The sequence below is a fragment of the Echeneis naucrates genome, chromosome 2 (assembly GCF_900963305.1).
Source record: "Echeneis naucrates chromosome 2, fEcheNa1.1, whole genome shotgun sequence".
Taxonomy (NCBI): Eukaryota; Metazoa; Chordata; class Actinopteri; order Carangiformes; family Echeneidae; genus Echeneis; species Echeneis naucrates.
Window position 1 is genome coordinate 9728197 of NC_042512.1, and position 13651 is coordinate 9741847.

The following is a 13651-nucleotide window of genomic DNA, read 5'->3' on the forward strand; positions in this document are numbered from 1 at the left end:
GCAGGAAGTTCTTCTGAACATGCCAGCAAGTGTTGGAGGCTGCTGATGCCTGGAGATTCATGACGTCATGGTGAAACTCAATAAATAAGCATTGGTGGTTCAGTGGTAGAATTCTCGCCTGCCACGCGGGAGGCCCGGGTTCGATTCCCGCCCAATGCAGAGTAACTCTTTACCAACATCCAGATGTTAGAAACACAGTGCTGCTTGGAAAATACCCTGATAGACTCCAACACACTGACTTTGTGAAACAACCAGTGGAGCCCCCTGGTGGTCAGTAGAAGTGCAGCCCCTCTGAGCTGGTGGCAGACCAAGGCTTCAGTCTGCACACATCTTCCACATGTGATGGCACACACACTGTGTATTGTGGCAACATCCGTCCCCTCAGAGAGAATCTGCTCTTTAACCCTCCTGTCGTTTTCACCCCCCGCCCCTTACTTTAGTGTTCCTGCTCTGTTTTATACGGTGGCCGGTAAGTGCAAAACTAAATTACAAAGTGTCAAACACTTTTACAAATCGTCAAACAAATTTACATGTTGGGGAAACATTTTTACATTTTTATAAACAAAATTACATAATAAAAACACTTTCACCACGGACAAAACTAATTTAGAAGTGGCAGAACACTTTTACAAATCCCGAAACAATTTCCGAACGACAGAATCTTCCGGAAGGGGAATGTACCAAATGCCGGAAGTGATCCAGAAGAAGATTGACTGTGAGCTCAAAAAGTTTGTATCGGTTTGTGTGGCGGGAAAACTTTGCGGAGTGAAAGTTTATGGCAGCATGGAGTAAATGATGTTTTGGCCGTTTTGTGGAAATAACTTGAGCCAATTTACGCGGTTGTGTTTTCCGTGCGGACGGTCTGTAGAATGTTTAACGTTGATGAACGGACCAGACGGAAGGAGCACGCGCACAGGAGACATCTAATAAACAGCCGGAAAATGCTAAACAAGCTAAGTGTAGCATCGCGCTAACTAGCTGAAGCCGCTGTCAGACATGCAGTGAATTAAAGTGCACCGTTTCATTTTGCAGCCAATCGTTGTCTTCACGGAATAGCGACGCGTTTAGTTAGTATGCGTTGCTAGTTTTTATTTATTTATTTTATTTTAGGCGTATATTTATGCTAAATGCACAATTGTTGCTGATTGTTTTAGCTGCTGCTAACTTTCTGTTTTGATACGGAACTCCGTTCATTCCAGCAGAACAACCATGAACATCATATAAACAATTCATGGAGGACAGAAAGTCAAAAGAACTGTGGGCCGAAAGGAAACAGGTCCAGGTATGTGTGTGGATATATCTGTAAAATATGGAAGTAAATATATATATGTGTGTGTGTGTGTGAAATGAATGATATCTTTTTGTTATTTTAGCAGATAAACATGGATTGATGGCGCCACATGGAGCTGATTTAAAAGCTCAGAGAGGGAAAACACTCCCATTATATACAGATCCGGAGGTAGCAGCACCTGATCTACTGAAGCAAGCTGTCCAAGAAATGAGAACATTTAACAAGAAGATGGATGAAGGAGCAGACCTTCTTTTGTATCCAGACTGTTCAGAGGTGCTCCATGTGCCTGGGTCAGAAAGCCCATTCAAACTGGCAGAATATAAAAAGGAAATAGGAAAGGCACTTTTTTCATTTGCCTAGAAACACACTTTAGAGGAGGTTTGTGGATCTCTTCATTCAATATTTTCACACATTTATTTACTCTGATGTAGCATAATTAATAATGTGTTGAATTGTTTGTTTTTACTGCAGAGGTTGATACATCAGACTCTGATTCTGAAATTGTCATCACATCGAGGAGCACAGCTGAATTCAATGCAGCTGAAACTGTGGTACGTTCATTTTACATTTTGTACTTTGATTCCTTTTTTTTTTTTTTGTTGTTCCTTTATTTATTGATGGGATTTGCATTTGGTTTCAAGCATTAAGTCTAAGAACCAAGTCTTGATTATTTGGCATTTACTATTCCAATCAGACACCCTGATAACCTTTCACCATTGATATATACTGTATGTGGTGAGGGAACAATAATGGAAGCTGTTTAAAGTTGCTGACAATTGTGTGCTTTTGCAGTTCTCCCAAACACAAACCTGAAGATAAAGGGTAGGTATTTGTTTTTACAAAAGAAGTAATTTGTCTTTAAGTTGTTGATGTGATTGTGATGAACGTGGTAGAAAATACCATACGTGTAATATCATTTATAACAAAATCATCTTATTTATAAATCTTATGGTTCCTCTCTACCTCTAAATGTTACTCAAAGCTCTGTTATACTCTGTATCATAAAGTTCATCAGTTTATCAATTTTATCATGTTTCAGAGCTTCATCCACAGCTCAGCCTGGACAGGTATTAAGGCAGATTATGGCAGCCTGATGTTCTTTGCTTTCAGTGTGTTGTTTCAGACATTTTCATTTGTTTTTCCAGACAGTAATATCTGACACTGAGGATCTGGATCCACCTGAAACAAATCCAGTCAGGAGTACTTGCTACTTTTTCTGGTAAGTAAAAAAAACGACTCACTTAATTTAATTTTTTATTTCTTGATTAAATGGGAAAGACATTTGCATTTGTAAGATGTTCAACATATTCTGAAACCTGTGACATGTTGGTAAAATTCACAGATGATGCTGCTGTTTTGGAAGAAGGAATTGACACAGGTGGGCCGAGACGAGAGTTTTTAACTCTACTGATGAAACACCTGAAAGACCGGCCCATTTCTGATGGACCAGAAGGACATCAGTTCTTGGTGTACAATGCAAATGGTATGAACAGGGTTAGATGTAAACAATACTAATGGTTAATGATCATTAACTTTATATATCACATGACATACGCTTTGTTGCTTGAACTATTTTTCAAAAACATTTACCCTGCCAAGTGCAAAGCAAGACACAGAGTTCTTCTTTAAATCAGTAATGTTCAACACACAACCATTTTTACTCATTTCTGTATGTTTGGGTGGATAGTCATTTTAGAAAACATTGAAGTTTCTTTAGGTCATTTAAATGTGAAACAATGTTTGTGGTGACTTTTTAGATTCAAAGATGGTCTTTCAGCTCTTCAGTTTCCGACTGCACTGCAGCAACAGCCTACTTTGCTGGCCCCTGTCCTGTGCCACTCTGAAAAGCCACTCACTGGTCTGGAACTTGAGACTGTTCAAACCTGACCTCAGTCCATCAGGAAGTAACAGGAGACTTAAAGAAAGTCAAACTTTGGGCTACTGGGCGTACTGTGTCTTTTATTGTGAAGGTTTGTAAATCACAATTTTCTTTTTATATAATTTGTTGAGAAAATACATGGCCAAGATGTAACTGGAGGTTTTTCTTTGCAGAAGGTCAGGCTGCTGTGTCTCTGGAGGATGTTTTGATGTTTGCAGCTGGGCTGACTTCACCTCCCCCGTCCGGATTGGAACCATCGCCAAGAATAGAGTTCCTGGATGACTCTCCATTCCCAGTTCCCAATACATGTTCAAACACATTGAAAGTAGCACTCCAAGATTCACACACTGTGTTTAAGTCACACATGGACTTGTAACTGTAACTTGTAATTGGTAACTAGATCACCCCTCAAGACCAGACTCCGAAAAGGTGTTTTTTTTTTTTTTTTTTTTTTTTCTCGCCACACAGTTAAGATTTTCACTGTTAAGTTTTAGACAAAACAAATTGCAGGAAGTTTTGTATTCCATACTTACAAAAATATAGGACTCATTACTTTGCTATAGTTTTTATCAATTGATTTCAAACTCAGCAAAAGCTGTGACACTTGGTGTTCAGACAGACTGCAGTGTTCCACCACTCCAACTCAGATTTCTTAGCTTGTCATTCACTTTTCCTTGTGATGTTTCCAAATGATTCTGGTACCTGTTCATCTGAAGAAATGAAACAATGCAAATGTTATGTTTACAAACAAAGAAATTACAAATATTTCCTTCTGATTGCATCTGTGATAGATTGGTTATGAGTTTTTCAGTCATGGCAATATTTGATTCAATTCTGTGTTACTTGTCTAATACCAAATCACAGCACAGTCATCTCATGGCTCTTGACATGTATATTAAAAAAAAATAATTAATTTAAAAAATAAATAAATAAATAGAAATAGGACAGAAACCTCAATGAACAAGCACTTGATAATGCATGAAGGGAAAATTCCCTTTGTCACTGACTCACAGCTGAGCAGTTTCTTTCAGCTTCATGTACAGTTCTGTTGCAGACTCCCAGTTCTCTGGCTTCTGTAGTTGTTTGTGCTCCATAACAAAGTCAAAGTCCTCCTGCATGTTTGAGTCCCCACATGGAGCTATTGACAGGCTCGCCTCTGGAACAGCATCCAAATCAGCTGGTTCAATCTCAAATCCAGTCTGTGGAGCCAAATCTGTGTTAGATACAATAAATAGCATTTATTTACATTTTAGCAATAAATAAATAAAACAAACATGGAAATATCAATCCATCACCAATGTTAGCTGTGTGGTCAGCAGTACAGTTCATTGGACATGACGCTGTTCTGGAAGTGTGAATCCTGTGACTGTTCCACAGTCTCACACACTCATCCAACATCACCATAGCAACATCTCAGAAGGCACTGATGCTCATGGCTCCCGTTGAAGTATCCAGCAAACAACTCCATCCAGAACTGAGACCTGGAGAAATGGATAGAATCGGAAGTAAATATATATTATTAGTAGAAGTGGGACTCCATTAAAAAAAATCTAATTCATTAAAGGTTTTGTAATGAATGAATTGAACGCGTTAAAGTCCCAGCCTCAATTATTATATATGTTTAGAGGAGTTCATCTGCGATAGAAGATAAAGATAAAAATCAAATGAAAGGTCAGTCATAATAAAATGACTTCATGAAGGCCACTTACCTTCCCCTTCTAAATATGGCCCACCAGGATTCAACACGCTGCTTATTCGTGGATGAGCCATACATGTGGCTGGACGGCCCAGAGCAGCAGTCATCATGATGGAGGCGTAGGGGAGACTGAATGGCAGCCATAATGCCATTCTCCGTGCCACAATCAGTCCTCAGTCTCATGAGAGGAGATTCTCAGCGATCACTGTTGGCTTCTTGTTATTTGTCGGTCCACATTGGAGCCACAGCACTTTAGGTGAAAAAATCCATCCATGCGTCCTGAGAGAGCCAGTTTATCAGAACCATCTGCATGCCACATACAGTTCGCTCCCATTGAGGAGCAGCTTCTTCTTAGAAACCTTCTGCGTGCTCTCTCATTCATCACATCATCTCTCTTCACTCGAAGATTGGACTTTTGTCTGAGTACCTGCCACATCGTCCGATAGCCAAACAGTTGTCCAGGTCCACGAAGTTCCAACCTGATGGCGTTTGGAGAGGAATCATCCTTTTAAGAGTCCGCAGGCTGATGTTTGCACCGTGTAAACTTCACATCATGCTTCAGTAGATCAGGTGCTGCTACCTCCGGATCTGTATATAATGGGAGTGTTTTCCCTCTCTGAGCTTTTAAATCAGCTCCATGTGGCGCCATCAATCCATGTTTATCTGCTAAAATAACAAAAAGATATCATTCATTTCACACACACACATATTTACTTCCATATTTTACAGATATATCCACACACGTACCTGGACCTGTTTCCTTTCGGCCCACAGTTCTTTTGACTTTGACTTTCTGTCCTCCATGAATTGTTTATATGATGTTCATGGTTGTTCTGCTGGAATGAACGGAGTTCCGTATCAAAACAGAAAGTTAGCAGCAGCTAAAACAATCAGCAACAATTGTGCATTTAGCACAACTGTAAGCCTAAAATAAAAAATAAATACTAGCAACGCATACTAACTAAACGCGTTGCTATTCCGTGAAGACAACGATTGGCTGCTAAATGAAACGGTGCACTTTAATTCACTGCATGTCTGACAGCGGCTTCAGCTAGTTAGCGCGATGCTACACTTAGCTTGTTTAGCATTTTCCGGCTGTTTATTAGATGTCTGCTGTGCGCGTGCTCCTTCCGTCTGGTCCGTTCATCAACGTTAAACATTCTACAGATCGTCCGCACGGAAAACACAACCGCGTAAATTGGCTCAAGTTGTTTCCACAAAACGGCCAAAACATCATTTAATCAATGCTGCCATAAACTTTCACTCTGCAAAGTTTTCCCGCCACACAAACTGATACAAACTTTTTGAGCTCACAGTCAATCTTCTTCTGGATCACTTCCGGCATTTGGTACATTCCCCTTCCGGAAGATTCTGTCGTTTGGAAATTTGTTTCGGGATTTGTACAAGTGTTCTGCCACTTGTAAATTAGTCTTTTTTAAAAATATAAATTAATGTTGTCTGTGGTAAAAGTTTTTTTCTAATGTAAATTTGTTTAATTAAAGTAAAAATGTTTCTCAACATGTAAATTTGTTTCACGCTTTGTAAAAGTGTTTCGCACTTTGTAATTTTGTTTTGCACTTACCGGCCACCGTAGTTTAGAGTTTGGGGTGCACGCACTTAACTACTCCGAGATGATCTAACTAACTCATCTGCTGTTCTGTCTTTACATGAGACAGGCAGGAAGTTGGACTTTCTAAAGCAAAGAGAATCCGGTTGATTTTCAAAATAAAACTGCTGTCTGCGAGCGGGACGCCGCTGAGCAGAGAGAGTTAACTTCTGTCACTGAGCTATTAAAGAAAAACACACGTGCTCTCCCCGTCGGGGAATCGAACCCCGGTCTTCCGCGTGACAGGCGGAGATACTGTCCACTATACTAACGAGGAGCTGGGCAGAGAAACATCACGTAATGTAACTTCACTTCCTTCGTGGAATAACTAAAGGAGAATAAAGTTATTTCCTCCCAGTTTATATCCAGAATCATCATCAGCACAGCTTCTGTCAGGAACATCTGTTTGTTGCTGACAACATCTGGATTACAGATGACACATCAGACTGATATTATCTGTGTCATGGTGTTCAGAGATTTCAGCAGCTCACATCCAACACAGAGACTCTGAGCAGGCCCACCTGGTCTTAGACCCAGACCCAGACCCAGACCTAAATCCAAACCCAGGAGACAGAGGTTGAGTGAGTCAGTGAGGAAGAAGCTGCTCGTTCTCCTTCAACAGTTTGATCTGAGGAAAAGTCACTTCCTCTTTTCAGGAATCAACTTCTACCATCTGTCCACTAGATGGAGATAACTGAGCATCAGCTTAAAAATCCTCCGGTCTTCCATGTGTGAACTATAATACCAGTGAATTAAACAAAGATCGGCCCTGGGTGGGCTCGAACCACCATCCTTTCGGTTAACAGCCGAACGCGCTGACCGATTGCGCCACAGAGACATGATGACCAGTTCCTGTTACAGCCTGCTGTTCCAGCTATAACTATCCTAAATGTTGCTCCTTTTGTGTCTCACAGAGATCCTGCCTGTTTGGGAGAGCGTTACATTAAAGATTTAAAGGTCCCTGTTTCAATCCTGGGTTTCAGCAGCTGTTGTGGGTCCTTTTGTTCGCTCCCCCAAATGAGCTATTTCAGCACAGCACACAGTAGAAATGACTTCTCATTATTGCTTCCATGACCTGGAAGTGGAACTAAAGGTGTGTCCCTATCACCGGCCTTGATAATGATAACTGAGCACCAGTGAGTGCTCTCCTCCTCTTAGAGTCCGAACAACAGCACTCAGCTGTGTCATATTTTAAGGCTGTGCAGATAACAGAGATTCTCAAACATGCTGCATCTCTCCCCAAATGGGAAACTTGGTCCATTTAAAAAAACTAACCGTTACTGGCAGGATTTGAACCTGCACGGGGATTTCTAGTCCATCACCTTAACCACTCAGCCACAACACCCACACACAGGAAAGCTCCCGTGACTCAACATTTTCCAGCCTGGATAGTTTCCTCCTCAACTGTTACCAAACTGTTACCTTAACAGGTGAAGGTTCATTCTGATGGAATGAACTGTTTCTACACAAGCTGCATGAATGTGACACAGAGCTCATGTTTAAAGTATTTTTCTTCAGTACTCTTATTGTGTATGGAGCTCTGACTGTTGACATAAGTGCAGGTGACCTAAATTCAGCAGCATCATCAATGTCCTCATCTCATCCAAAAGGCTTCATCAGACAGATCAGTGTTGCAGGAGCTCAGAAGCTATCTGGTTAGCTAATGCTGCCAGCCCATGCAGAGGGTGTAGGTCAGTGGTAGAACATGCACTTCCCATGTGCAAGTGTCTAACTACAACATCTTACATTATGAACGAGGCACTGCTGGGATTTGAACCCAGGATCTCCTGTTTACAAGACAGGCGCTTTGACCAGCTAAGCCACAGCACCACTCTGAAGTACATGTATATACAGAGGATCTGGTAATGGAAGTGTAATGTGTATACTGCAGCTGAGGTTGATGGTAAAGTGGTTTGTTTTAATGTAGGACTCTGCATCTACCTGAACCTGTTTGACTGCAGATGTGCATTTTCATTTGGACCCCAGGAAGAGTAGCTGCTGCCTCAGTGACAGCTAACGGGGATCCTAACAAGTGATAAACAATAAACAGACGTTTCCAACCGTCATCAAAATTTATTCTTTAATTAAATGTTCCAGAGCTCAGGCTGTTGGTACACAAACAAAGAAAGGCATACTTGTGGATTCACAAGATTATATCAGGATCTGACCTTTTCCTGTTCCATCAGTAACCATCAAAGGAGATGCTGATTCTGTGTGGCGATTTTTTGGAGGATGTTTTGAGTTTCTAGCAGCCCGGCTAGCTCAGTCGGTAGAGCTTCCAGCACAGGTTCCAACTCTTTTTCCCAGAGTTCATTGAGGGAATTATACTGGAGATGACAAACCTGCAGGGAGAGCGTGTGTTTGGGGACATCTGGACATCTCCAACCCTACCTGGGTCTGAAAAGGCTGACTGTGATGTTTCTCATTTCAGCCCAGCTGGTGTTGGTATCATCTGTCACTGTAACTTTTGTTCACAGGGAGATGAAAAGTGCCTGACTTAGTGGATTGGTTTCCATTGACAAGAAACAAACTGGCAGTGGTGGGATTTGAACCCAGGCCTCCAAAGAGACTGGAGCCTTAATCCAGCGCCTTGGACCGCTCGGCCACACTACCGCTGTATGACTGTCTAAATTCATGCTGGATGTTCACCACCCACTTCTCCAAAGTCCAACAGTGAAGGTTTCAAATCCAGTTCAGTCCAAATAGTTCCAGTTTTGTTGTTGCTTCTGTCTGGCAGAACTCAAAGGTATCTGGCAGGACCATGTTTGTCTTCAGAGCTTCATTAACAGAGTGCACTCTCCTGTGGAGGTCATGACTAAAAAGTGGGAGGAGCCTTTGATCTCTGTGATGTCATTAGAACCTTTGTGACATCACAGAATCAGCATCTCCTTTGATGGTTACTGATGGAACAGGAAAAGGTCAGATCCTGATATAATCTTGTGAATCCACAAGTATGCCTTTCTTTGTTTGTGTACCAACAGCCTGAGCTCTGGTTCTGACTTTGTTTTGATGAACCTCATTATTTACACACAGCACATTCAGGACATTAATGTGACAGTTTATTTTATGCTAAAGAAACCTTGTTCAGACTCATGATGGTCAGCCACGTATGTTGGGGGTATTTTCAGATCCAAAATACATCCCTGTACATCAGAGTGGTGCTGTGGTTTAGTTGGTCAAAGCGCCTGTCTAGTAAACAGGAGATCTTGGGTTCAGTGTCTCATTGATAAAGTTTAAGGTTGTTGAGTTAAATTCATATAAGTTTCATTAAAAGGACACAGCACTCTCTCTGACCAGTCACTTAACTGCACAGTCTTCATGTCTCCCAGCAGTTCCTTGTTGCTAAAGTCAGATGTTGTAGAAAAAAAGTACTTTTGGGTTTTCATCAGCTGTAGGTTACAATGATCAATATTATAGATATGACAGACAGAGTTCTCGGTGTTTTCCTGTTAATCAGTGCTGCTGAAAATCTCATGTAGTGTGTATAAACAGCAGAGGATGGTTTTGATCCATCGATCTCTGGGTTATGGGCCCAGCACGCTTCCGCTGCGCCTCTCTGCTCGTTACGGTCAGGTCGCAGTGTCCTCTGGAGTTTTGTGTAATTTTTAACCACCACATCCACTTTCTCTCTCTTCCACCTGCAGTCTATCTAATAACCACCAGGGGGCGGCTCCACTGGTTGGAAAATGAAGTCAGAGTGTATTGAAGTCTATGGGGTTTCATACAGACAGAGAGGAGAGAGAGAAGAAATCAAGTTTTGAGAGGTTGCATGTGGCCAGTATGGGGCTTGAACCCACCAACTTGGCGTAAACTGAATATAACTGGCCAGTTACCAGGGTCATGGACAGGCCAACCACTGTCCATGACTTGTTCTTAGAATGTGTTAAACAATGTGTGTGAGTGTTGTTGTGGGTGTGTACCTACTGTAACAGAATGACTGTAGCTGAATAGATAGAACAGTTTCATCCTCCTCCTGGTCTGTAGACCAGTTGGGCACCATTGGCATGAGATCTACAGGATCTCAAGTTAAATTGTAGACACACAGTTAAACTGCAATGGCCGGGAATCGAACCCGGGTCAACTGCTTGGAAGGCAGCTATGCTCACCACTATACCACCATTGCATGCAAAATGGTGAGCATCCACTCCGAATGGACGCGAAATGGTACCGTTTGTTTGCGCTGCAAAAATTCTTATTTGTGCTGCTACGGTTTTATCGATGTTAGACATTTTAATTTCTGGTGATGAAGTCACACAGCCCCCCATGTTCTCCAAATGGACCCAAAGTGCAGTTGTCACCAAATTTATCAAACAGTAATGTAAGATGTTCAATCTTAAATAATTACATAGCCTACCAGACAGCAAACCTCACACAGCTCCATAGTGTAACAGTTATCTCCCCTAATGACTGCAAGTCAACAGATGGGCTCGTCCGGGATTTGAACCCAGGACCTCTCGCACCCTAAGCGAGAATCATACCCCTAGACCAACGAGCCATGTGGAATGCAGAGTTCATGACAAAAAAGTGGGAGGAGTCTTTCATCCCTTTGATGTCATGATGGAACATTTGTGGCGTTTTTTTTTTTTTTTTTTTTTCATTATTTACACACAGCAAATTCATGTGACAGTTAATGTGACAGTTTATTATATGCTAAAGAAACTTTGGTAAGAGTCATGATGGTCAGCCACATATGTTGGGGGTATTTTCAGATCCAAAATACATCCCTGTACATCAGAGTGGTGCTGCTACGGAGTGTTGCATCAGTGGCCACCATCACTTCAAGTAACCCAAATGGAGAGTGTTAGACTGGAGATGTAAAGGCTTCTGGTTTTTGGCATCAGAGGTGGTCCCTGAGGGGGTTAAGTGGAGATGAAAGAAAAGCCACTTCTGTCAGAAGTGGGATTTGAACCCACGCCTCCAGGGGTCCATTCGGAGAACATGGGGGGCTGTGTGACTTCATCACCAGAAATTAAAATGTCTAACACCGATAAAACCGTAGCAGCACTCTCTCCAGGGGAGACTGCGATCTGAACGCAGCGCCTTAGACCGCTCGGCCATTCTGACGACAGATGCTGAAAAATTAACCGCTTCGTGGTTGGGCAGTTATGTTTTACAGGTTATACCATATTTAATGGTTCTGGTGAAACCAAAGTAGAGGAAAGACTACATCAACATGTAGTGGCTGTAATCAGCTTAAAAACAAAGATCGTCCCTGGGTGGGCTCGAACCACCATCCTTTCGGTTAACAGCCGAACGCGCTGACCGATTGCGCCACAGAGACACATTGACTTATCCATGTTCCAGTCTGCTGTTCTAGCTAGAATTATCATAAATGTTGATTGAACCAGCTCCTGTCTGCTGTTCTGGAACCGGATACTCAGAGTTCAAATCCTGGACGAGCCCAGCTGTTGCCTTGCAGTCATCAGGGGAGCTAACTCTTATTATATGGAGCTGTGTGAGGTTGGCTGGTTGTGTTATTGGCGGTATCTTGTAAAGTGAAGCAACAGTAACTTTGTGGCTCATGCTGTGCTGCATAGAGGGGAAATTAGTGATTGACTGCTTTTCACAGGAGACAAACTTTGTTAAAGCAGCCTGTGTTTAAATCCCAACAGTTCCTTGTGGGTGAAGTCAAATGTTGTTGAAATAAACTACTTTTGGGTTTTTATCAGCTGGAGGTCACAATGATCAATATTAAAAGAAATAAACACTTGAAATATGTCACTGTGTGTAATGATGTCATAAAATATATTATTTTTACTTTCTGAATGGAATAAAATGAAATAAATCAAATTATATTATTTCAGTGTAATTACATGCACCTGAAATGTCTTTCTTTAGTCTGTTGTTTTTCCTGAACCACAGAGGCTCTGAGCTACTGCAGCAGGTGAAAAGAGAAACTGTTTCATGAAGCCTCCTCTCTGCTCAGGGTTGGATCCCTGTTTTGGGGGGAAGTTATTTGTAGTTACTATCCCACTAAATCAGAAGAGAGAGAGGTTCCACCAAGACTTGAACTCAGATCACTGGATTCAAAGTCCAGAGTGCTAACCATTACACCATGGAACCACAGGACTGTTAGCTGAGCTTTATCAAAGGTGCTAACTCGAGGTTCCAGTGTCGAGGGATGTCAGTGATGGAGCCAAACCGTCTCCACTTCTTATATGGTGAATGTGTGCTCTGTGTTTTTTTTTTCTTTTGCAAGAAAATGTAAAATAAAGGAGAGCTGTCAGTGTTTCAGTATAAACATACATCATACAGCCCTGACCACTGTTGTATCCAGGCAGAGCTGACTGCTGCTTTTCATGGAGAGCAGCTGAGTTTTACATTCCAGAAAATTGAACCCAGGCCTCCCGCCTGGCAGGCGAGAATTCTACAGATGAAGCACCAATGATGACTGACCACCACTACACCATCAAAAGCCTTCAACACTTGTTGACGCATTGTTTCCTCAGACATGCTTTTAGAAACATGACAGCTAACCCTAAGCTGATCACAGAGAGTCTCTTGAACGGCTCTTTAATATGAACGATGGGAACCAAGTCACACTTTCAGGCCCCCCTTCTTTTTTTATTAGTGCCTCGGGTCCCTCTGTGCCATCAAATAAAATTTTGGAAAGGATAACAAAAGTAAGACACAAAAGGTGAACTGTGATGGCAGGAATCATGGTGTGACACAGTCTGGCAGCTTTTCAGCCAGCTGGAGCTGCTGCAGCCCCGAGTCCTGATCCACAAAACGGGTCGGTTGTTTTTATGAGTGAGAAAGGCTGAGGACTGTATTTGGCAGATGTAGAATGAAGCAGCTGGAGGAATAACTGTGTTCATATTGTAGCTAATAAAGAGGATTCATTATTGAATCGTTTCCTCCAGATGTTCAGCAGCTGATGGTGAAAAAAGAGGTTCCTACTGAGTTCACCTCCAGTCCGGATCCGGAGGATTCAGAGAGTCCAGTCCTTAAACAGGAACAGGAGGAGGACCAGGTACCAGGACTGGAGGAGACCAGGAACCCTGTGAGGCCGTTTCAGGTGAAGAGTGAGGATGAAGAGATGAATGAACCGGCCAGGAGCTGTGATCCACAGAGTCCTCTTCAACCAGATCCAGATCCAGAGGAAGAGGTCTCAGACTCCTCTGATACTGAAATCAGTGAGAATGATTCTAATGAAACCAGAGTGGCCCGGTTAGATGT

General features: G+C 42.2%; 9 non-coding genes across 9 annotated transcripts; 1 reads left to right on the forward strand and 8 right to left on the reverse strand.

The window, feature by feature from the left end:
• The first annotated feature begins 88 nt into the window (after positions 1-88).
• On the forward strand, positions 89-159 carry trnag-gcc (transfer RNA glycine (anticodon GCC)). The gene has a single exon. It is a non-coding gene; the product is annotated as a tRNA-Gly (tRNA).
• A 6518-nt stretch (positions 160-6677) lies between these two features.
• trnad-guc (transfer RNA aspartic acid (anticodon GUC)) lies at positions 6678-6749 on the reverse strand. Its single transcript has one exon. It is a non-coding gene; the product is annotated as a tRNA-Asp (tRNA).
• Positions 6750-7236: 487 nt separating this feature from the next.
• trnan-guu (transfer RNA asparagine (anticodon GUU)) lies at positions 7237-7310 on the reverse strand. The gene has a single exon. It is a non-coding gene; the product is annotated as a tRNA-Asn (tRNA).
• A 918-nt stretch (positions 7311-8228) lies between these two features.
• trnat-ugu (transfer RNA threonine (anticodon UGU)) lies at positions 8229-8302 on the reverse strand. Its single transcript has one exon. It is a non-coding gene; the product is annotated as a tRNA-Thr (tRNA).
• Positions 8303-9003: 701 nt separating this feature from the next.
• On the reverse strand, positions 9004-9085 carry trnal-aag (transfer RNA leucine (anticodon AAG)). The gene has a single exon. It is a non-coding gene; the product is annotated as a tRNA-Leu (tRNA).
• A 1438-nt stretch (positions 9086-10523) lies between these two features.
• Positions 10524-10595, reverse strand: trnag-ucc (transfer RNA glycine (anticodon UCC)). The gene has a single exon. It is a non-coding gene; the product is annotated as a tRNA-Gly (tRNA).
• A 300-nt stretch (positions 10596-10895) lies between these two features.
• trnap-agg (transfer RNA proline (anticodon AGG)) lies at positions 10896-10967 on the reverse strand. Its single transcript has one exon. It is a non-coding gene; the product is annotated as a tRNA-Pro (tRNA).
• A 712-nt stretch (positions 10968-11679) lies between these two features.
• Positions 11680-11753, reverse strand: trnan-guu (transfer RNA asparagine (anticodon GUU)). Its single transcript has one exon. It is a non-coding gene; the product is annotated as a tRNA-Asn (tRNA).
• A 710-nt stretch (positions 11754-12463) lies between these two features.
• On the reverse strand, positions 12464-12535 carry trnaq-uug (transfer RNA glutamine (anticodon UUG)). Its single transcript has one exon. It is a non-coding gene; the product is annotated as a tRNA-Gln (tRNA).
• Between the last annotated feature and the right edge of the window lie 1116 nt (positions 12536-13651).